The following is a 23,492-nucleotide window of genomic DNA, read 5'->3' as shown; positions in this document are numbered from 1 at the left end:
GATTCTAGTTGTTCTCTTCCCCAGAAGTGAAAACACTCTCTGTCTACTTTACAAAAACCTTTCATAATTTTAAAGACTTCTATTAGGTCACCCCTCAGTCTTCTCTCTTCAAGAGAAGAAACTCAGCCTGTTCACCCTTTCCTGACTGACCTGGAGGGAGTCTGGAGCGGCGGCGACAGCAGAAGCGGACGTGCGAGGAACCTATCTCAATGTGCCAGAGTTCGGAAAAAAAAGAAAAAGAAGTCAAACCACGATATGACAGGAAAGCAGTGAGTTGATTGACTGGTGAGTATTGCTGCTTAGGAACTCAGTCTAAACAACTGGGAGTTTAAAACATTAAAAATATTAAGTATTAATCACAAGTGACAAGTGTGTAGCTGGTGAGCCTTTTCTTTTCTTTTTAAATAAGGTTTATTACTATTGGTGCGGTTGAAAACATGCAAATTAGGAGCAGGATTAGCCATCCAGCCCCTCGAGCCTGCTCTGCCATTCAACAGGATCATGGCTGATTTGATTGTAACCTCGACTCCACATTCCCGCCTACCTCCGATAGTCTTTCACCCCTTTTTATTTTTTTGATTTTAGAGATACAGCACTGAAACAGGTCCTTCGGCCCACTGAGTCTGTGCCAACCAACCACCACCCATTTATACTAATCCTACATTCACCCCATATTCCCTACCACATCCACACCATTACCCTACCACCTACCTACACTAGGGGCAATTTACAATGGCCAATTTACTTATCAACCTGCAAGTTTTTGGCTGTGGGAGGAAATCGGAGCACCCGACGGAAACCACACGGTCACAGGGACAATTGCAACCTTCACACAGGCAATACCCAGAACTGAACCCGGATTGCTGTAGCTGTGAGGATGCAGTGCTAACCATTGCACCGCCCCTGTGTCACTGTGTCGTTGCTTATCAAGAATCTATCTACCTCTGCCTTAAAAATATTTCAAGAATCTGCTTCCACCGCCTTTTGAGGAAGAGAGTTCCAAAGACTCACGACCCTCTGAGGGAAAGAATTTCTCCTCATCCCTGTCTTAAATGGGTGACCCCTTATTTTTAAATAGTGACCCCTAGTTCTAGATTCACCCACAAGGGGAAACATCCTTTCCACATCCACCCTGTCAAGACCCCTCAGCATCTTACATGTTTCAAACAAGTCGCCTCTTACTTTTCTAAACTCCAGTTGATACAGGCCAAGCCAATCTAACCTTTCCTCATAAGACAACCATCCCATTCCAGGTATTAGTTTACTAAACCTTCTCTGAACTGCTTCCAATGCATTTACATCCTTTCTTAAATAAGGAGATAAATACTGTACACAGTACTCCAGATGTGGTCTCACCAATGCCCTGTATAACTGAAACATAACCTCCCTACTTTTAGAATTAGAGATACAGCACTGAAACAGGCCCTTCGGCCCACCGAGTCTGTGCCGACCATTAACCACCCATTTATACTAATCCTACACTAATCCCATATCCCTACCACATCCTCACCTGTCCCTATATTCCCCTACCACCTACCTATACTAGGAGCAATTTATAATGGCCAATTTACCAATAAACCTGCAAGTCTTTTGGCTGTGGGATGAAACCGGAGCACCTGGAGGAAACCCACGCAGACACAGGGAGAACTTGCAAACTCCACACAGGCAGTACCCAGAATTGAACCCAGGTCGCTGGAGCTGTGAGGCTGTGGTGCTAACCACTGCACCAATTCCCCTCGCAATAAACAATAGCATTCTATTAGCTTTCCTAATTACTTGCTGAAACTGCATACTACCGTTTTGCAATTCATGCACTAGGACACCCAGATCCATCTGCTTCTCAGAGCTCTGTAATCTCTCACCATTTAGATAAATGCTTTATTTTTAATTCTTACAATCAAAATGGACAATTTCACACTTTCCCACATTATACTCAATTTGCCAGATCTTTGCCCACTCACTTAACCTATCTATATCCCTTTGTAGCCCCCTTATGTCCTCTTCACAACTTACTTTCCTGCCTATCTTTGTGTCATCAGCAAATTTAGCAACCATACCTTCGGCCCCTTCATCCAAGTCATTTATGTAAATAGTAAAGCGTTGAGGTCCCAGCACTGAGCCCTGTGGCACACCACTCGTTAGTTACATCTTGCCAACCAGAAAATGAACTATTTATGCCTGCTCTCTGTTTCCTGTTAGCTAACCAATCTTCTATCCATCCCAATATATCCCCCTATACCATGAGCTTTTATTTTCTGCAATAACCTTTAATGTGGCACCTTATCAAATGCCTTCGGGAAATTTAAGTACAGTACATCCACTGGCTCTCTTTTATCCACAGCACATGTTGCTTCTTCAAAGAACTCCAATAAATGGGTTAAACATTATTTCCTTTTCACAAAACCATGTTGACTCAGCCTGATTTTTTCCTAAGTGTCCATTTACCTTCCGGGAGCGGAGAGGAGCGGACCTGAGGGGAGAACGCCAAGAGTGGAGCCGATAAATTGTGCCCGAGCTTCGAGGCCCAATCATTTGCCTTCCTGGAGCGGAGAGGAGTGGACCTGAGGGGAGAACGCCGAGTGCGGAGCCAATGAATTGAGCCCGAGGATCGTAGCCCAGTCATTTACCTTCCGGGAGAGGAGCAGAGAGGAGCAGACCTGTGGGGAGAATGCCGAGAGTGGAGCCAATAAATTGAGCCCGCGGATCGCGGCCCAGTCATTTACCTTCCGGGACAGGAGAGGAGAGCAATCCAGGCGCGCCAGAGTTTGAAAGCAAAGTGAGCATTGACGTCACAGGAAAGCTGTAAGGTGCTCGGTTGGTGAGTAACTGCTGTTAGGGAATAACTCTAAATAGCTGGGTAACTAAAAGTAGAGGGAAAGGTCTACAGTTTTTTAATATAGTAGGTAGTGTTTTTTTGCCAGGGAATCAAGGTCCCCAGTGTAAATAATCTAATTTTTGGGTAATTTAAGGGGCTAAATTAAGGGTAAGTCATGGCAGGGCAGTTCGGCAACGTGAAGTGCTCCTCCTGTGTAATGTGGGACTTCAGGGACACTTTCAGTGTCCAGGGTGAACACGTGTGCAGGAAGTGTCTCCAGCAGCTACTCGAAATCCACATTTCGGATCTGGAGCAGTGGCTGGAGACACTGTGGAGCATCCACGAAGCTGAGATCATCGTGGATAGCACGTACAGGGAGGTGGTCACACCACAGGTAAAGACGGCTCAGGCAAAAAGGGAATGGGTGACCGCCAGGCAGAGTAGAAGAACTAGGCAGGAAGTGCAGGAGATCCCTGGGTCCATCACCCTATCTAACAGATTTTCCACTTTGAATACTGTTGGGGGAGATAGTTTCTCAGGGGAATGCAGCAAGAACAAAGTCTGTGGCACCACGGGTGGCTCAGCTGCACAGGAGGGGAGGAAAAGGAGTGGGAGAGCTATAGTGATAGGGGATTCTATTCTAAGGGGTACAGATAGGTGTTTCTGTGGCCGCAAACATAACTTCAGGATGGTACGTTGCCTCCATGGTGCTAGGGTCAAGGATGTCACGGAGCGGCTGCAGGACATTCTGAAGGGTGAACAGTCAGAGGTCGTGGTACACATTGGTACCAACTACATAGGTAGAAAGAGGGATGAGGTACTGCAACAAGAATTTAGGGAGCGAGGTAGCAGATTAAAAAGCAGAACCTCAAAGGTTGTAATCTCTGGATTACTCCCGGTGCCACGTGCTAGTGAGTATAGGAATAGGAGGATAGAGCAGATGAATGTTTTGCTGAGGAGATGGTGCAGGAGGGAGGGCTTTAGTTTCCTGGATCACTGGATCTCTTTCTGGCAAAGGTGGGACCTGTACAATTTGGACAGGTTGCACTAAATCTGAATGGGACCAACATCCTTGCTGGGAGGTTTGCTCATGCTGTTGGGGTCGGAGGGGTGCGGTTTAAACTAATTTGGCAGGGGAATGGGATACAGAGTGGAATTACAGTAGGGGGTGGTGCACAGTCAAATGTAGAAGAGAAATTGAGTCAGTCTGGAAGGCAGAGCAAATATAGACCAGTTAAGGCACAAGTGAAAAATGCAAGGCTGGTTTGCATCTATTTTAATGCAATGAGTCTTACTAGTAAGGCAGATGAATTGAGGGCATTGATTAGCACATGTGATTATGATATCGTTGCTATCACAGAGACATGATTGAGGGAAGGGTAGGGCTGGCAGCTCAATATTCAAGGGTATGGAATCTTCAGGCAATACGGGAGGGGGGAAAAGAGGAGGCATTGCACTGTTGATCAAGGAGTCAATTACTGCAGTAAGGAAGGATGATATCTTAGGTTCCTCAAATGAGGCCATATGGGTAGAACTTAAAAACAAAAAAGGGGCAATCACTTGGCTGGGAGTGCACTACAGACCTCCAAACAGTCAGGGAGAGATAGAGGAACAGGTATGTAGGCAAATCTCAGAGAGGTGTAAAAATAATAGAGTAATAATAGTCGGGGATTTCAACTTCCCCAATATCAACTGGGATAGTCTTAGTGCAAAAGGCTTAAAGAGGGAGGAATTCTTAAAATGCATGCAGGAGAGCTTTTTGAGCAAGTACGTAGAAAGTCCGACAAGAGAAGGGGCAGTGTTGGACCTAATCCTCGGGAATGAAGCCTGACAAGTGGTAGAAGTTTCAGTTGGGGAGCATTTCGGGGATAGTGACCATAACTCTGTTAGATTTAAGGTAGTTATGGAAAAGGACAAGGACGGACCAGAAATAAAGGTACTGAATTGGGGGAAGGCCGATTTCAATATGATAAAACAGGATCTGGCCAAAGTGGACTGGGAGCAGCTACTTGTAGGAAAGGCTACATCAGACCAGTGGGAGTCATTCAAAGAGGAAATAGTGAGAGTTCAGAGCCAACATGTACCCGTTAAGGTGAAGGGTAGGACCAGCAAGTCCAGGGAACCCTGGATGGCAAGGGGTATAGAGGATTGGATCAGGGAAAAATAAGGAGGCTTATGGCAGATTCAGAGTGCTGAAAACAGCAGAGGCATTAGAGGAGTATAGGGGAGTTTACTTAAAAAAGTAATTAGGAGAGCGAAGAGGGGACATGAAAAAACACTGGCAGGCATGATAAAGAAAAATCCTAAGGTGTTTTATAAGTATATTAAGGGCAAGAGGATAACCAGGGAGAGAGTAGGACCCAAAGTGGCAATCCGTGCGTGGAGCCTGAAGGCATTGGTTAGATTTTAAATGATTACTTTTCTTCTGTGTTCACTATGGAGAAGGGCGATGTAGGTATAGAATTCAGGGAGGGGGATTGTGATATACTTGAACATATTAGCATTGCAAAGGAGGAAGTAACAGGGGCTCTGACACAAATTTTCAAATCCTCTCTGGCCACAGGAGAAATACCAGAGGATTGGAGGACAGTGAAAGTGGTACCATTATTCAAGAAGGGTAGCAGGGATAAGCCAGGTAATTACAGGCCGGTGAGTCTAACATCAGTGGTTGGGAAACTATTGAAAAAAATTCTGGAGGACAGGATTAATCTCACTTGGAGAGGCAGGGATTAATCAGGGATAGTCAGCATGGCTTTGTCTGGGGGAGATCGTGTCTAACTAATTTGATTGAATTTTTCGAGGAGGTGACTAGATGTGTAATTGAGGATAAAGCAGTTGATGTAGTCTACATGGACTTCAGTAAGGCTTTTGATAAGGTCCAGCATGGGAGATTGGTTAAGAAGGTAAGAGCCCATGGGATCCAGGGCAATTTGGCAAATTGGATCCAAAATTGGCTGAGTGGCAGGAGGCAGAGGGTGATGGTCGAGGGTTGTTTTTGCGAGTGGAAGCCTGTGACCAGTGGTGTACCACAGAGATCGGTGCTGGGACCCTTGCTGTTTGTAGTGTACATTAATGATTTAGACGTGAATATAGGAGGTATGATCAGTAAGTTCACAAATGACACGAAAATTGGTGGTGTCGTAAGTAGTGAGGAGGAAAGCCTTAGATTACAGGACGATATAGATGGGCTGGTAAGATGGGCGGAGCAGTGGAAAATGGAATTTAATCCTGAGAACGCCATAGCATACGAGGCTACGGGCCAAGTGCTGGAAAATGGAATTAGAATAGATAGGTGCTTGATGGCCAACACAGACATGATGGCCCGAAGGGCCTGTTTCTGTGCTGTATAATTCTATGACTCTAAGTGTGAGGTGATGCATTTTGGGAGGACTAACAAGGTAAGGGAATATACAATAGATGGTAGGACCCTAGAAAGTACAGAGGGTCAGAGGGATCTTGGTGTACATCTCCATAGATCACTGAAGGCAGCAGCACAGGTAGAATAGGTGGTTAGGAAGGCATATGGGATACTTGCCTTTATTAGCCGAGGCATAGAATATAAGAGCAGGGAGGTTATGATGGAGCTGTATACAACACTAGTTAGGCCACAGCTAGTGTACTGTGTGCAGTTCTGGTCGCCACACTATAGGAAAGATGTGATTGCACTGGAGAGGGTGCAGAGGAGATTCACCAGGATGTTGCCGGGGCTGGAGCATTTCAGTTATGAAGAGAGACTGAAAAGGCTAGGGTTGTTTTCCTTAGAGCAGAGAAGGCTGACGGGGGACATGATTGTGGTATACAAAATTATGAGGGGCATTGATAGGTTAGATAGGAAGAAACTTTTTCCTTTAGCGTAGGTGTCAATAACCAGGAGCCATAGATTTAAGGTAAGGGGTAGGAGGTTTAGAGGTGATTTGATGAAAAAAACTTTCACCCAGAGGGTGTTTGGAATCTGGAATGCACTGCCTTAAGAGGTGGTAGAGGCAAAAACCCTCACAACATTTAAGAAGTATTTAGATGAGCACTTGAAATGCCATAGCATACAGGGCTACGGGCCAAGTGATGGAAAATGGGATTAGAATAGTTAGGTGTTTGATGGCTGACACGATGGGCCGAAGGGCCTGTTTCTGTGCTGTATAACTCTATGACTATGACTCTATGACTAGGTGCCCTGCTATAACGTCTTTAATAATAGCTTCTAATATTTTCCCTAAGACAGATGTTAAGCTAACTGGCCTGTAGTTTCTGGCTATCTATCTCCCTCCCTTTTTAACTAAAGGAGTTATATTCACTATTTTCCAATCTCATGGAACCTTCCCCGAATCTAGGGAATATTGAAAAATTAAAACCAACTCATCAACTATCTCACTAGCCACTTCTTTTAGGACCCTAGGATGAAGTCCATTAGGACCCTGGGACTTGTCACCCTGCAGCTATTACTACTATTGGTAATGTTTTAGTATTGGTTGGGTAGAATAAAAGTGGCAAGGTATTGGTAAAGTTTAGTATTAGCGGTAGTAAGGTTATTATTACAATTGGTCGGCATATTAGTATTAGTTGTAGCAGGGTTTATTAGTAGCAGGATTTATTAGTAGTACCAAGATTTATTATCTAATAGATAGAGGAATGGCAGGGCTGCTGCACCCTTAGGAGTGCACATCCTGTTCAATATGGGAACTCCAGGACCCTTCTCGGGTCCTGGATAACTATATATGTAGGAAATGTCATCAGTTACAGCTGCTTGAGCTCCAGGTTGCAGAACTTGAGCAGCAGCTGGCATCACTGCGGCGCATCCATGAGGATGAGAGCTTTGTGGATAGCAGGTTTATAGATGTGGTCGCCCCACAGTTTAAGATTATGCAGGCGGAGAGAGAATGGATGACCACCAGGCAGTCAAGAAACAGGCAGGTAGTGCAGGAGACCCCTGAGTGAATCTCACTTTCCAACAGGCATTCAGTTCTAAATACTGAGGAAAGTGATCGTTCATCTGGGGAGCGCCAAGGCACCACAGGTGGCTCAGCTGCACAGAAGGGCACAAGGAAGACTGGAAGAGGGATAGTGATAGAGATTCGATAGTCAGTGGAACAGATAGGCATTTCTGTAGTCGCAGACGTGAATCCAGGATGGTGTGTTGCTTCCCTAATGCCAAGGTCAAGGATGTCACTGAGTGGCTTCAGAGCACCCTGAGGGGGGAGGGTAAACAACCAGCAGTCGTGGTCCCCATTGGTACCAATGACATAGATAGGAAAAGGAAAGTGGTCCTGCAGTCACAATTTAGGGAGCTAGGTAGAAAATTAGCAAGCAGGACCACAAATGTAGTAATCTCCAGATTACTGCCAGTGCCACGCACAAGTGATTATGGAAATAGGGGTTAAAGCAAATGAATGTGTGGCTGGAGAGATGGTCCAGAAAGGAGGGCTTTAGATTCTTGGGACATTGAGACCAGCTCTGAGGAAGATGGGACCTGTACAGGCCAGAGCTGGGACTGAGTTTCTTGCAGGGTGATTTGCATGTGCTATTGGGGAGTGTTTAAACTTGGCAGGGGTGTGGGAACCAAGAGGAAATATCAGAGAGGAACACCAAGGTGCACAGAATACTGAGAGAGATATATAGCACTAGTGTAGGGACTAGCAAGTTATTAGGTGGGGTCAGAGTAAGGGAAAAAGTAATAAAGTCTAAATCAGGATTAATGTGCATGTGCATCAATGCATGGAGTGTGGTTAATAAGATTGGAGAGGTAAAGGCGCTGATTGCCATGTCGAAATATGATGTTGTGGCTATAACAGAGACCTGGCTCAAAGAAGGGCAGGACTGGGTGTTAAATATTCCTGGATACAAGATGTTCAGGAAAGATAGGAAAGGGAAAAATGGGGAGGGGTGGCTGTATTGATTAAGGAGAACATTGCAGTGCTGGAGAAAAAGGATGTCCCAGAGGGGTTGAAGACAGAATCAATTTGGTTAAAGCTAAGGAACAAAAAAGGTGCAGTTACATTGCTTGGTGTTTTCTATAGGCCACCAACTAGTGGGAAGGGCATGGAGGAACAAATTTGCAAGGAAATCACAGAGAGGTGCAAAAATTATAAGCTAGTTATAATGGGGGAATTTAATTATCCAAACATAGACTGGGATAGGACTACTGTAAAGGGCAGTGAGGGGCAAGAATTCCTAGAGTGTGTTCAGGAAAATTTTCTACAGCAGTATGTTTCTAGTCCAATGAGAAAGGAGGCACTGCTAGACCTGGTTCTTGGGAATGAGGTGAGCCAAGTGGATCAAGTCTCAGTAGGAGATCATTTGGGGGACAGTGATCATTGTATCATAAGGTTTAGGCTAACTATGGAAGAGAACAAAGAACAATCCAGAGTACAAATAATAAACTGGGGCAAAGCCAACTTCAATGGAGTAAGAATGGAGCTGGGGCAAATAAATTGGAGTCAAAGGTTAGCAGGAAAAATGGTAGCTGAACAATGGGCTACCTTCAAAGAGGAGATAGTTCAGGCACAGTCAAGGTATGTTCCTTTAAAAGGGAAAGGTAGGTAAACAAATCCAGAGCTCCCTGGATGACAAAAGAGGTAGAGATTAAGATAAAGAAGAAAAAATGTGCTTATGTGCCAGGTAGAAAATACTATTGAGAACCAGGCTGAATATAGAAGGTCCAGAGGGGAAGTGAAAAAGCAAATAAGAGAAGCAAAGAGAGAGCATGAAAAGGGGCTGGCAGCTAGCATTAAAGGGAATCCCAAAGTTTTCTGTAGATATATATATAGTAAAAGGGTGGTAAAAGGAGGAGTGGGGTCGATTAGGGACCATGAAGGGAATTTACATATGGAGGCAGAGGGAATAGCTGAGTTATTAAATGAATACTTTGCATCTGTCTTTACCAAGGAAGAAGATGCAACCAAGGCAATGGTGAAAGAGGAGGCAATTCAAACACTTGATAGGTTTAAAATTGATAAGGAGGACATATTTGATAGGTTGTCTGTACTTAAAGTGGATAAAGCACCAGGACTGGATGAGATGTTTCCAAGGATACTGAGGGAAGTGGGAGTGGAAATTGCAGAGGCACTGGCCATAATTTTTCAGTCTTCCGCCCTTTAGTCTCAGGGGTGATGCCAGAGGACTGGAGAATTGCAAATGTTACATCCTTGTTCAAAAAAGGGCGTAAGGATAAGCCAAGCAACTACAGGCCAGTCAGTTAACTTCGGTTGTGGGGAAACTTCTAGAAAGAATAATTCGGGACAAAATTAATAGTCACATGGACAAATGCGGGTTAATAAAAGAAAACCAGCATGGATTTCTTAAGGGAAAATCATGTTTAACTAACTGCTGAAGTTTTTTGAGGAGTTAACAGAGAGGGTTGATGAGGGCAGTGCTGTTGATGTGGTGTACATGGACTTTCAAAAGGCGTTTGATACATTGCTCCACAACAGACTTGTGAGCAAAATTATAGCTCATGGACTAAAAGGGACGGTAACAACATGGATACGGAATTGTCTGAGTGACAGGAAACAAACAGTAGTGGTTAATGGATGTTTATCAGGCTTGAGGAAGGTTTGTAGTGGAGTTCGTCAGGGATCAGTGTTGGGACTCTTGCTTTTCTTGATATATTAACGACCTAGACCTTGGTGTACAGGGCACAATTTCAAAGTTTGCAGATGATACTAAACTTGGAAGCATTGTGAAATGTGAGAAAGATAGTGTAGAACTTCAAAAGGACATAGACAAGTTGGTGGGATAGGCGGACAGGTGGCAGATGTTATTCCAATGCAGAGAAATGTGAAGTGATTCATTTTGGTAGGAAGAATATGGAGAGACAATATAGAATAAAGAGTACAATTCTAAAGTGGGTGCAGGAACAGAGGGACCTGGGTGTATATCTGCATAAGTCATTGAAGGTGGCAGGACAGGTTGAGAGAGAGGTTAATAAAGCATACAGTATCCTGGGCTTTATTCATAGGGGCATAGAGTACAAGAGGAAGGAAGTTATGTTAAACTTGTATAAGACACTAGTTCGGCCTCAGCTGGAGTAGTGCGTCCAGTTCTGGGTGCCACAGTTTGGGAAAAATGTGAGGGCATTGGAGAGAGTACAGAAAAGATTCAGGAGAATGGTTTCAGGGATGTGGAACTTCAGTTATGAAGATTGATTGGAGAAGTTAGGACAGTTTTCCTTGGAGAAGGCTGCGAGGTGATTTGATAAATGTATTCAAAATCATGAGGGGTCTGGACAGAGTGGGTAGGGAGAAACTGTTCCCACTTGTGAAAGGATCGAGAATGAGAGGGTGCAGATTTAAAGAAATTGGTAAGAGGAGAAAAAGTGAAATGAGGGACACATTTTCACGCAACGAGGGGTTAACATCTAGAGTGCACTGTCTGAGAATGTGATGGAGGCAGGTTCAATTGAAGCATTCAGAAAGGAATTAGACTGTTATATGAGAAGGAAGGGTGTGCCGAGTTACAGGGAGAAGGTGAGGGAATGACACTAAGTGAATTGTTGTTTCCAAAAACCGGTGTGGGCACGATGGGTCAAATGGTCTCCTTCTGTGCTGTAACCATTCCGTGATTCTGTGATTCTGTGATAGGTATAAACTTGTAGTTCTGGAATCATCCTTGTAACTCCTTTTTGCACCCTGTCCAGTGCCTCTATATCACGTTTATAATATGGCGACCAGAACTGTACACAGTACTCCAAGTGTGGTCTAACCAAGGTTTGAAATAAGTTTAGCATAATTTCTTTACTTTTCAATTCTATCCCTCTAGAAATAAACCTTAGTGCTTGGTTTGCTTTTTTAATGGCCTTACTAACCTTTGTCACTACTTTTAACTGATAGTGTATTTGTACTCCCAGATCCCTTTGCTCCTCTACCCCATTTATGTTCTTATTTTCCAAGTAATATGTGACCTCCTTATTTTTATTATCAAAATGTAATACTTCACACTTTTATATTTTGAAATTCATTTGCCAATTATATGCCTATTCTGCAATGTTATTAATGTCTGCTATAATTTGTTTGCAGTCCTTCTCAGTATTGACCACCCCAATAGCCCTAATTTGGTGTCATTCACAAATTTAGAAATTGTATTTTTAATTCGGAAGTCTAAATTATTAATCTAAATTGTGAACAATTGTGGTTCCAGCACTGATCTTTGTGGGACACCACTCCCACCTTCTGCCACTCTGAATAGCTACCCTTTACCCCTAATCTCTGCTTTCTGCCTTGCAGCCAGATAGCTAGCCAGGTGAGGTGAGATTAACTGTATTTGTTCTGGGCCCTCCCACGAGTAGACCATATGGCCCATCGAGCCTGCTCCGCCATTTAATATGCTCGTGGCTGATCTTAGGCTTCAACTCCAGTTTCCTGCCCACTCACCATATCCTTTGATTCCCTGAGAGACCAAAAATCTTTGTCTATTCCAGCCAATCAAAAGGTCATTGAACCTTTGCTGGCATTGCAAACATGTCCTGGCATACACTTTCTCAGCCACCTCTTCCCAGTGGTGATGGAGTTGTTGTCTGGAGGGCTTTCTGCCTCCTGTCCACAGCCTGGGCCAAGGCAGCATCAGAAAACCTGGGGCACAATTTGCATGTCTAGCAGACATTGCTCCATTTCATTTCCTTCTTTCTGCAGCCAGAGTTCACCTCCCATTTAAGAGGTGCTAGCTGCCTTTAAATGGCAACAGAGAAGCCCCAAATCTGGCCCCCCAAACAGACGTGCAGCTAATGAATAGCGTGGGTAGTGCTGGCTCCGTGCCTGAGTGCTGATAATGAGCAGGCAGCATGAATATTACATGTTGTCTGAGGCAACACTAACAGACACAGGCAGAGCATGCCCCACCCACTGCGCGTTTCTAAACCATTGAAGTGTCAGACCGGATTACGTACTCAAGTCTCTGAAATTGAGCTTAAAACCAAAAACATTCTGACTCAAAGGCAAAAGTACTAACACAGAACCAAGGTTGACACTCAATAAATCAGGGAATAGGCCAATTTGTATATGTTTGCATAATAGTATAAATGCATTTTTGAAGTTTAACAGCAAATTTTCTTCTAAGTAACAATAAATTAATATTACGAATTTTTATTGACAAGAGTAAGTTACATCATAGTTGGAGAAGTCGGGACTTCAGTTTCATAAAATTCACAATGAAATGCATTCAAAGTCAGCAATTAGGCCTTTTTATATAACATGTTAAATATATTTTATATGCTGCTTCTAAAACTTCTCACTCATTAAAATTTCTATGCAATTTGCTTTAGGAGCTAGACTACCCCTAGCAATAAAATACAAGTTAGGGAGAAATGCTCTTTTAAATAAGAGTTTATGGAGATTTAAGAACAATTGTAGTCCTTACACAGAGATCTTACCTATCCAGATAGACCACTTCAAACACACATGAACTGCAAATTGTACATTACTATTCAGACTCTTAGTGTATTATCAATACACTGGAGCCCTCCAACTAGCAGAGCCAATTTACAAGTCAAATGCATGATATTAAGGGGCTTAGACATTAAGTGAGCTTATTAAAGCAAATGAAAAAGGTAATGGTGAAATGTAATGAAGAAGAAATAAATGAAAATCAGAAGGCACAAATGCACTTAGAAATAATTCTTTCCCATCCAGGCATCTCAGGAATTCCCAATACTTTCAATGATAACTATGTATGTTTGGCGAACAAACAATTTGAAACGTGGTTATTAAAGTTGTAATGCTATTTGGTCTGAATTTTTTTTAAATACTTTTTTTGAAATGCAACAGTGCTGCTTACATTGGTGTTAAACAGATCCCTGTGTTACAATTCAGGCTTTATTCAACACTTTCCTCATGCAAGTTATCCGATAGACTTTATTGATAAACAGCAAACCTTGCAAACTGAAACCTTAGTCTTGAATAATCTGCATAGGAACAGGAATAAGCCATTCAGCTCCTTAAGCCTGTTCCACCATTCAATTAAATCATGGCTCAACTGTATCTTAACTCTATCTACCTGCCATGGCTTGCCTAACAATAAGCTATCAGTCTTGGGTTTTGGAATTTCCAAGTGACCTAGCCTCACAACTTTTTGGGAGCGAGATTTCTGGATTTCCACTACCGTTTGTGTGAAGAAGTGCTTTCTGACATCTCCTCTGAACAGCCTAGCTTTAATTTTATGGTTATAGCCCTTTGTTCCGGACTCTCACACCAGAGGAAATGATTTCTTTCTATTTACCCTATCAAATCCTTCAATTAGCTTCAACACCTCAATTAGTTCGCCCCTTAATCATCAACGCTCTAGAGAATACAAGCATAGTCTCTGCAACATGTCCTCATTATTTCAATGCAAGGAGTATAGCAAATAAAGCAAATGAGCTGAGGGCACAGATAGACACGTGGCAGTATGATAGCATAGCTATTACAGAAACATGGCCTAAGGAGGGACAGGAATGGCAGCTCAACGTTCCTGGTTACAGGGTTTTCAGGCACGATAGAGAGAGAGATAAAAAAGGAGAGGGGGTGACAATTTTGGTCAAAGAAACAATTACAGCAGTGAGGAGGGATGATATGTTAGAAGGATCATCATATGAGGCCATATGGATTGAGCTAAGGAACAAAAAAGGGGTAATCACACTCGTGGGAGTGTACTATAGACCCCCAAACAGTCAGAGGGAGATAGGAGAGTAGATATCTAAGCAAATCTCTGAGAAGTGCAAAAACAATAGGGTGGTAATAGTAGGGGATTTTAACTACCCTAATGTTAACGGGGATAGTTTTAGTGTGTAGGAATTGAGGGAGCAGAATTCTTGAGGTGCATTCAGAAGAACTTTTTTGGCCAGTATGTTGCAAGTCCAACAAGAGAGGGTGCAGTTTTAGACTTTGTTGACGGAAATTAAGCTGAGCAGGTTGAAGGAGTGGCAGTGGGAGAGCATTTTGGTGGCAGTGATCATAATTCAGTTAGTTTTAACATAATTATGGAAAAGGACAAGGATAGAATAGGAGTTAGAGTTCTCAATTGGGGAAAGGCCAATTTTACTAAGCTGAGGAGTGATTTAGCGAAAATGGCCTGGAAACAGCTACTTGAAGGTAAATCTGTGTCAGAGCAGTGGGAGGCATTCAAAGCGGTGATTCAAGGGGTTCAGAGTAAACATGTTCCCACAAAGAGAAAGGGTTGGACGGCCAAATCTAGAGCCTCATGGATGTCAAGGAGATCAAAGGGTAAGGTAAGAAAAAGAAAGCTTATGTCCAACACAGAGAACTCAATACTACAGAAAGCCAAGAGGAGTATAGAGAGTGGAGGGGTGAAATAAAAAAGGAAATTAGGAAAGCAAAGTGATGGCATGAAAGAATATTGGCAAGAAAAATCAAGGCGAATCCAAAGATGTTCCATCAATACACTATGAGTAAGAGAGTAGGGCCCATAAAAGACCAAAAAGGTAACCTATGTGTAGGGGCGGAAGGTGTGAGTATGGTTCTTAATGAATAATTTGCATCTGTCTTCATAAAAGAGGGGGACAATGCAGATATTGTAGTTAAGGAGGAGGAGTGTGAAGTATTGGATGTGACAAGCATAGGGAGAGAGGAAGTATTAATGGGATTAGCATCCTTGAAAGTGGATACATCACCAGGGCCAGATGAAATGTATCCCAGGCTGTTCAAAGAAGCCAGGGAGGAAATAGCGGAGGGTCTGATCTTGATTTTCCAGTCCTGACTGGATACAGATGTGGTGCCGGAGTATTGCAGGACTGCTAACGTACCTTTGTTTAAAAAGGGAGCGAGTGATAGAGTGAATAATTATAGTCCAGTCAGTCTAACCTCGGTAGTGGGCAAATTATTGGAATCAATTCTGAGGGACAGGATAAACTATCACTGAGAAAGGCATGGATTAATCAAGGATAGTCAACATGGATTTGTTAAGGGAAGGGCGTGTCTGACTAACTTGATTGAATTAGTTAGTTAATCAATTAGATCTGGAGCACTAGTCTTCAGTTGTCAGGGCCCACATGTATTGCTGTATCCAGTGCCTTCAGCTATTTCTTGATATCATGTGGGGTGAATTGAATCGGCTGAAGACTGACATCTGTGATGCTGGGTACTCTCAGGAGGAGGCCGAGATAGTCACTAATAAATCCAATTGGAAATTCAGGAGAAACTTGTTTACCAGAGTACGGATAGAATGTGGAGCTTGTTACTACAGGGAGTAGTGAGGTGAATAGCATAGATGCATTTAAGGGGAAGCAAGATAAACACTTGAAGGAGAAAGAAATAGCAGGATATGTTAATAGGCTAAGATGAAGAAGGTTGGGAGATACTCATGTGAAGCATAAACATCTGCATGGGCCTGTTGGGCTGAATGATTCACCGTGAGTTCGGGTCAATTTAGAGAGAAAGAGAAAAACAGAAGACAAGGTTCAGAAAGCTGTTGCAGATTAAAAAACTAACCCAGTTAACATTGCTGTTATGAAACAAAAACAGAAAGTGCTGGAAATACTCAGCAGGTCAGGCAGCAACTGTGGAAAGAAAAACTGTGTTAAAATTTCAGGTCTGTGTGAACTTTCATCAGATGCTGCCTGAACTGTTGATTATTTTCAGCAATTTCTGTTTTTATTTCATATTTCCAACATCTGCAGTATTTTGTATTTGTAACATTGCTGTTATGTTGCTTAATTAAATTTTTCCTTCCCAGACAATTTGACATATTCCCTAATTTATTTTTTTCTCTTTCTTTTCCCCTCATCTCCTCAATGTGGTACTCACTATGGACTACAGTTCCACAGCTAACTGCAGCCTCCACCACCTCGCCCAATTAGCTGTTCTTGTGTAAACCCAGACAGTGAGCGGTAGCAGAATATTTAAATATGGAAAGCCTCAAAACCCACACATCCATCATCCACACAAATGCATTTCTCAGCAAGGGACAGTAAACAGCAATCAGAAACCAGCACCCCAGCTGGTTATTCTTCTCCTTAGTCTAAGCACTGCAGGTCCATTGTAGCATCGAACAATTGTAGCTGTGTATGTCACCAGGTCAAGGATCCAGTCTGTGACGATCCAATTGCAATGTAGTTTTGACAAAAGATCTACACCTGAAATGTTATTTCTACCATTTTCTCTCTTTATTATAGTGCATCGATTTAGTCATCAGTAAATCATGAATTTTCATTATTTTTACATTTGAATTCCCACACGTCTTTTGCTGCATTGGGTGAGGAACAATCAGCCTCCTCCCCATATGATACACCACTTGTAGCAAGCACTGAGCGTGGCAAGGGTGCAGAATGTACTCTGGGTGGGGGACTTCAATGTCCATCACCAAGAGTGGCTCGGTGCACCACTACTGATCGAGCTGGCCGAGTCCTAAAGGACATGGCTGCTAGACTGGGTATGCGGCAGGTGGTGAGGGAACCAACAAGAGGGAAAAACATACTTGACCTTGTCCTCACCAACCTGCATGCCGCAGATGCATCTGTCCATAACAGTATTGGTAGGAGTGACCACCGCACAGTCCTTGTGGAGACAAAGTCCCACCTTCACATTGAGGATACCCTCCATCGTGTTGTGTGGCACTATCACCATGCTAAATGGGATAGATTTCGAACAGATCTAGCAATGCAAAACTGGGCATCCGTGAGATGCTGTGGGCCATGAGCATGAGCAGAATTGTACTCAACCACAATCTGTCACCTCATGGCCCGGCATATTCCCCACTTGACCATTACCATCAAGCCAGGAGACCAACCCTGGTTTAATGAAGAGTGCAGGAGGGCATGCCAGGAGTAGCACCAGGCATACCTCAAAATGAGGTGTCATCCTGGTGAAGCTACAACCCAGGACTACTTGTGTGCCAAACTGCATAAGCAGCATGCAATAGACAGAGCTAAGTGATACCACAACCAACGGATCAGATCTAATCTCTGTAGTCCTGCCACATCCAGCCGCGAATCGTGGTGGACAATTAAACAACTAACTGGAGGAGGTGGCTCCACAAATATCCCCATCCTCAATGATAGGGGAGCCCAGCACATCAGTGCGTAAGATAAGGCTGAAGTATTTGCAACAACCTTCAGCCAGAAGTGCTGTGTTGATGATCCATCTTGGCCTCCTCCTGAAGTCCCCAACATCACAGATGCCAGACTTCAGCCAATTCGATTCATTCCGTGTGATATCAAGAAACGACTGAAGGCACTGGATACTGCAAAGGCTATGGGTCTTGACAATATTCCGACAATAGTACTGAAGACCTGTGCTCCAGAACTTGCCCCGCCCCTAGCCAAGCTGTTCCAGTACAGCTACAACACTAGCATCTACCCGGTAATGTGGAAAATTGCCCAGGTATGTCCTGTACACAAAAAGCAGGACAACTCCAACACAACCAATGACCACCCCATCAGTCTACTCGCAATCATCAGTAAAGTGATGGAAGGTGTCATCAACAGTGCTATCAAGCAGCACTTGCTTAGCAATAACCTGCTCAGTGATGCTCATTTTGGGTTCCGCCAGGGCCACTCAGCTCCTGGCGTCATGACAGCCTTGGTTCAAACATGGACAAAAGAGCTGAACTCAAGAGATGAGGTGAGAGTGACTGCCCTTGACATCAAGGCAGCATTTGACAGAGTGTGGCATCAAGGAGCCCTAGCAAAACTGAGGTCAATGGGAATCAGGGGGAAAGCTCTCCGCTGGTTTGAATCATACCTAGCGCAAAGGAAGATGGTTGTGGTTGTTGGCGGTCAATCATCTGAGCTCCAGGACATCACTGCAGGAGTTCCTCAGGGTAGTGTCCTAGACCCAACCATCTTCAGCTGCTTCATCAATGACCTTCCTTCAATCATAAGGTCAAACGTGGGGATGTTCACTGACGATTGCACAATATTCAGCAGCATTCGTGACTCCTCGGATACTGAAGCAGTCCATGTAGAAATGCAGCAAGACCTGGACAATACCCAGGCTTGGGCTGATAAGTGGCAAGTAACATTTGCGCCACACAAGTGCCAGGCAATGACCATCTCCAACAAGAGAGGATCTAACCATCACCCCTTGTCATTCAATGAATCCCTGAAGCCCCCACTATCAACACCCTTGGGGTTACCATTGACCAGAAACTGAACTGCAGTAGCCATATAAATACCGTGGCTACAAGAGCAGGTCAGAGGCTAGGAATCCTGTGGCGAGTAACTCACCTCCTAACTCCCAAAAACCTGTCCACCATCTACAAGGCACAAGTCAGGAGTGTGATGGAGTACTCTCCACTTGCCTGGATGGGTGCAGCTCCAACAGCATTCAAGAAGCTTGACACCATCCATGGCAAAGCAACCCACTTGATGGGCACCCCATCCACAAACATTCACTCCCTCCACCACCAATGCACTGTGGCAGCAGTGTGTACCATCTACAAGATGCACTGCAGCAATGCACCAAGGCTCTTTAAACAGCACCTTCCAAACCCACGACCTCTACCAACTAGAAGGACAAAGGCAGCAAATGCATTGGAAAACCACCACCTGCAAGTTCCCCTCCAAGCCACACTCTGTCCTGACTTGGAACTATATCATCGTTCCTTCACTGTCACCGGGTCAAAACCCTGGAACTCCCTTCCTAACAGCACTGTGGGTGTACCTACTTCACATGGACTGCAGCAGTTCAAGAAGGCAGCTCACCACCACCTTCTCAAGGGCAATTAGGAATGGGCAATAAATGCTGGCCTCGCCAAGGATGTCCACTTCCCATGACTGAATAAAAGAAAACATTTGTCCACAAAGAATGCACACAACTGCGATGTCCCAAAATCTCTGGTACAGCCAAGCACAAAGAGGTACTATGACAGCAAGCCAGGTGATATGGCAGAAGCCTGATGGCCTGCATCCCAGGACTTTAAAAGAAACTGCTGCAGAGATAGTAGATGCATTTGTTGTGATCTTCCAAAATTCATTAGACTCTGGAAAGGTCCCAGTGGATTGGAAAATCACAAATGTAACACCTCCGTTCAAGAAAGGAGGGAGATAGAAAGCAGGAAACTATAGGCCAGTTTGCCTAAAATCTGTTATAGGGAAAATGCTCGAATCCGTTGTTAAGGAGGTAATAGCAGGACATTTAGAAAATTATAATACAATCAGGCAGAGCCAACATGGTTTTGTGAAAGGAAAATCATGTATGAATAATTTATTAGAGTTCTTTGAGCAAGTAGCAAGCAATGTGGATAACGGGGAACCTGTGGATATGGTGTACTTGGATTTCTAAAATACTAGCTCATGGTGTAGGGCATAACACATTAGCATAGATAGAGGATTGGTTAGCTAACAGGAAGCAGGGAGTAGGGATAAATGGGTCATTTTAGGGTTGGCAAGCCCTCGTTACTAGTGGAGTGCCACAGGGATCAGTGCTGGGGCCTCAACTATTTCCAATCTATATGTGACTTGGATGAAGGGACCAGATGTATGGTAGATAAATTTGCTGATGACGCAAAGATAGATAGGAAAGTTACCTGTCAAGAGGACATTAAGCCTTTACAAAGGGATTTAGATAGGTTCAGTGAGTGGGCAAAAATTTGGCAGATGGAGTATAATGTGGGAAAATGTGAACTTGTCCACTTTGGCAGGAAGAATAGAAAATCAGTATATTGTTTGAATGGAGAGAGACTGCAGAACTCCACTGTACCGAGAGATCTTGATGTCCTGATGCATGAATCACAAAAAGTTAATATGTAGGTGCAGCTAGTGATTAGGAAGGCAAATGGAATGTTAGAGTTTATTGCAAGGGAAGTCGAGTATAAAAGTAGGGAAGTGTTGCTACAGCTGCACAGGGCCTTAATTAGACCGCATCTGGAGTACTGCATACAGTTCTGGTCTCCTTACTTAGGAAAGGATATAATTGCATTAGAAGCAGTTCAAAGAAGGTTCACTGAACTGATTCCTGAGATGAAGGGGTTATCTTATGGGGAAAGGTTAAGCAGGTTAGGCCTATGCTCATTGGAGTTCAGAAGAATGAGAGGTGGCCTTATTGAAAATATAAGATCCTGAGGGGACTTTGCAGGGTGGATGCTGAGAGGATATTTCCCCTTGTGGGGGAGTCTAGAACGAGGGGATACCATTTAAAAATAAGGGGTCTCCCATTTAAGACTGAGACAAGGAGAATTTTGTTTTCTCTCAGAGGGTCATTAGTCTGTGGAATTCTCTTCCCCAGAGAGCAGTGGAGGCTGGATCATTGAATATATTCAAGGCAGAGTTAGACAGATTTTTGATCTACAAAGGAGTCAAGGGTTATGGGGGACAGGCAGGACAGTGGAGTTGAGGCCACAATCAGATTAGCCATGGTCTAACTGAATGGCAGAGCAGGCTTGAGGGGCCAAATGGCCTATTCCTGCTCCTATTTCTTATGATTTTATGTTCTTATTTAAAGTGGCTGATGTAGTGTATGTGGGCTTTCAAAAGGCTTTTGCTAAAGTGCCACATAATAAGCTTACCAGCAAAGTTGAAGCTCATGGTATTAAAGGACAGTGGCAGTATGGATACAAAATTGGCTAAGTGACAGGGGATAGAGAGTAGTGGTGCATGGTTGTTTTCTGACTGGAGGACTGTTGCCCAGGATCGGTACTCGGACCTTTATTTTTCTTGATATTAATGGGTGTACAGGACACTATTTCAAAATTTGCAGATGACACAAAGGCTTGGAAGTCGAGTGAACTGTGAGGAGGACTTCAAGAAAGCATAGAGAGGCTGGTTGAATGGGTGGACATGTGGCAAATGAAATTTAACACAGAGAAGTGCGAAGTGATACATTTTGGTGGGAAAACCGCGAAGAGGAAACATAAACTAAAGGGTACAATTCTAACCGGAGTGCAGCAAAAGAGTGACTTGAGGATATATGTGCACAAATTGTTGAAGGTGGGAGGGCAGGCTGAGAAAGTTAAAAAGGGATAGGGGATCCTAGACTTTATAGAGGCCTAGAGTACAACAGCAAGAAAGTTATAGTGAACCTTTATAAAACACTGGTTTGGTCTCAACTGGACTATTGTGTCCAATTCTAGGCATTGCACTTTAAAAAGGATGTGATGTCTTTGGAGATGATGCAGAGAAGTTTTACAAGAATGGTTCCATGGATGAAGGACTTCAGTGGATAGATCAGAGAAGCTGGGGTTTTTCTCCTTAGAGAAGAGAAAGTTCAGAGAAGATTTGATAGAGGCATTCAAAATCATGAAGGATTTAGATAGAGAGAAACTGTTCCAATAGGCAGAAGGGCTGCAAACCAGAGGATTGCTGCAGAATTAGCCACGCCCTTGCCAAGCTGTTCCAGTACAGCTACAACACTGGTATCTACCTGACAATGTGGAAAATTGGAAAATTGCCCAGGTATGTCCTGTGTACAAAAAGCAGGACATATCCAATCCGGCAATTACCATCCCATCAATCTACTTTCGATCATCAGCAAAGTGATGAAAGGTGTCATCGACAGTACTATCAAGAGCCACTTAAATAGCAACAACCTGCTCACTGATGCTCAATTTGGGTTCTGCCAGGACCTTTCTGTTCCTGACCTCATTACAGCCTTCGTCCAAACATGGACGTAACAGCTGAACACAAGAGGTAAGTTGAGAGTGATTGCACTTGATATTGAGGTAGCATTTGACTGAATGTGGCAACAGGGAGCCCTAGCAAAATTGAAGTCAATGGGAATCAAGGGGAAAACTCTCCAATGTCTGGAGTCATACTTAGCACAAAGGAAATTGATTGTGGTTGTTGGAGGCTAATCATCTCAGCCCCAAACAATGCTGCAGCAGTTCCTCAGATGTAGTGTCCTAGGCCCAACCATCTTCAGCTACTTCATCAATGACCTCCCTCCATTATAAAATCACTGATGATTGTACAGTGTTCAGTACCATTCACAACTCCTCAGATACTGAAGCAGTCCATGTCCATATGCATCAAGACGTGGACAATATCCAGGCTTGGGCTGATAAGGGACAAGTAACATTTACACCATACAAATGCCAGGCAATGACAATCTCCAACAATAGAAAATGCAACATTTTCCCTTGGCATGCAACTGCATGACCATCGCTGAATCACTCACAATCAACATCCTGGGGGTTACCATTGACCAGAAACTGAACTTTACCAGCCATATAAATACCATGGCCACAAGAGCAGGTCAGAGGTTGGAAATTCTGCAGTGAGTAACTCACCTCCTGACTCCCCAATGCCTGTCCACCATCTACAAGGCAAAAATAAGGTGCGTGATGGAACACTCTCCACTTGCCTGGATGAGTGCAGCTCCAACAACATTCAAAAAGCTCGACACCATCCAGGACAAAGCAGCCTGCTTGATTGGCACCCCATCCACCACCTTAAACATTCACTCCTTCCACCACCAATGTACAGTGGCAGCAGCACCATATACTAGATGCACTGCAGCAACTCACTATGCCTCCTTCAACAGCACCTTCCAAACCTGCGACCTCTGTCACGTAAAAGGACAATGGCAGCAGGTGCATGGGATCACCACCATCTGCATATTCCCCTCCAAGCCACACACCATCCTGACTTGGAAATATATCGCCATTCCTTCACTGTCGCTGGGTCAAAATTCTGGAACTCCCTCCCTAACAGCACTCTGGGTGTACCCATACCAGATGGACTGCAGCGGTTCAAGACAACAGCTCACCACCACCTTCTCAAGGGTAATTAGGGATGGGTAACAAATACTGACTTTGCCAGCGA

The sequence above is a fragment of the Heterodontus francisci genome, chromosome 13 (genome assembly GCF_036365525.1).
Source record: "Heterodontus francisci isolate sHetFra1 chromosome 13, sHetFra1.hap1, whole genome shotgun sequence".
Taxonomy (NCBI): domain Eukaryota; kingdom Metazoa; phylum Chordata; class Chondrichthyes; order Heterodontiformes; family Heterodontidae; genus Heterodontus; species Heterodontus francisci.
The sequence above is the reverse complement of the archived record's forward strand: the minus strand, read 5'-3'. Positions refer to the sequence as shown.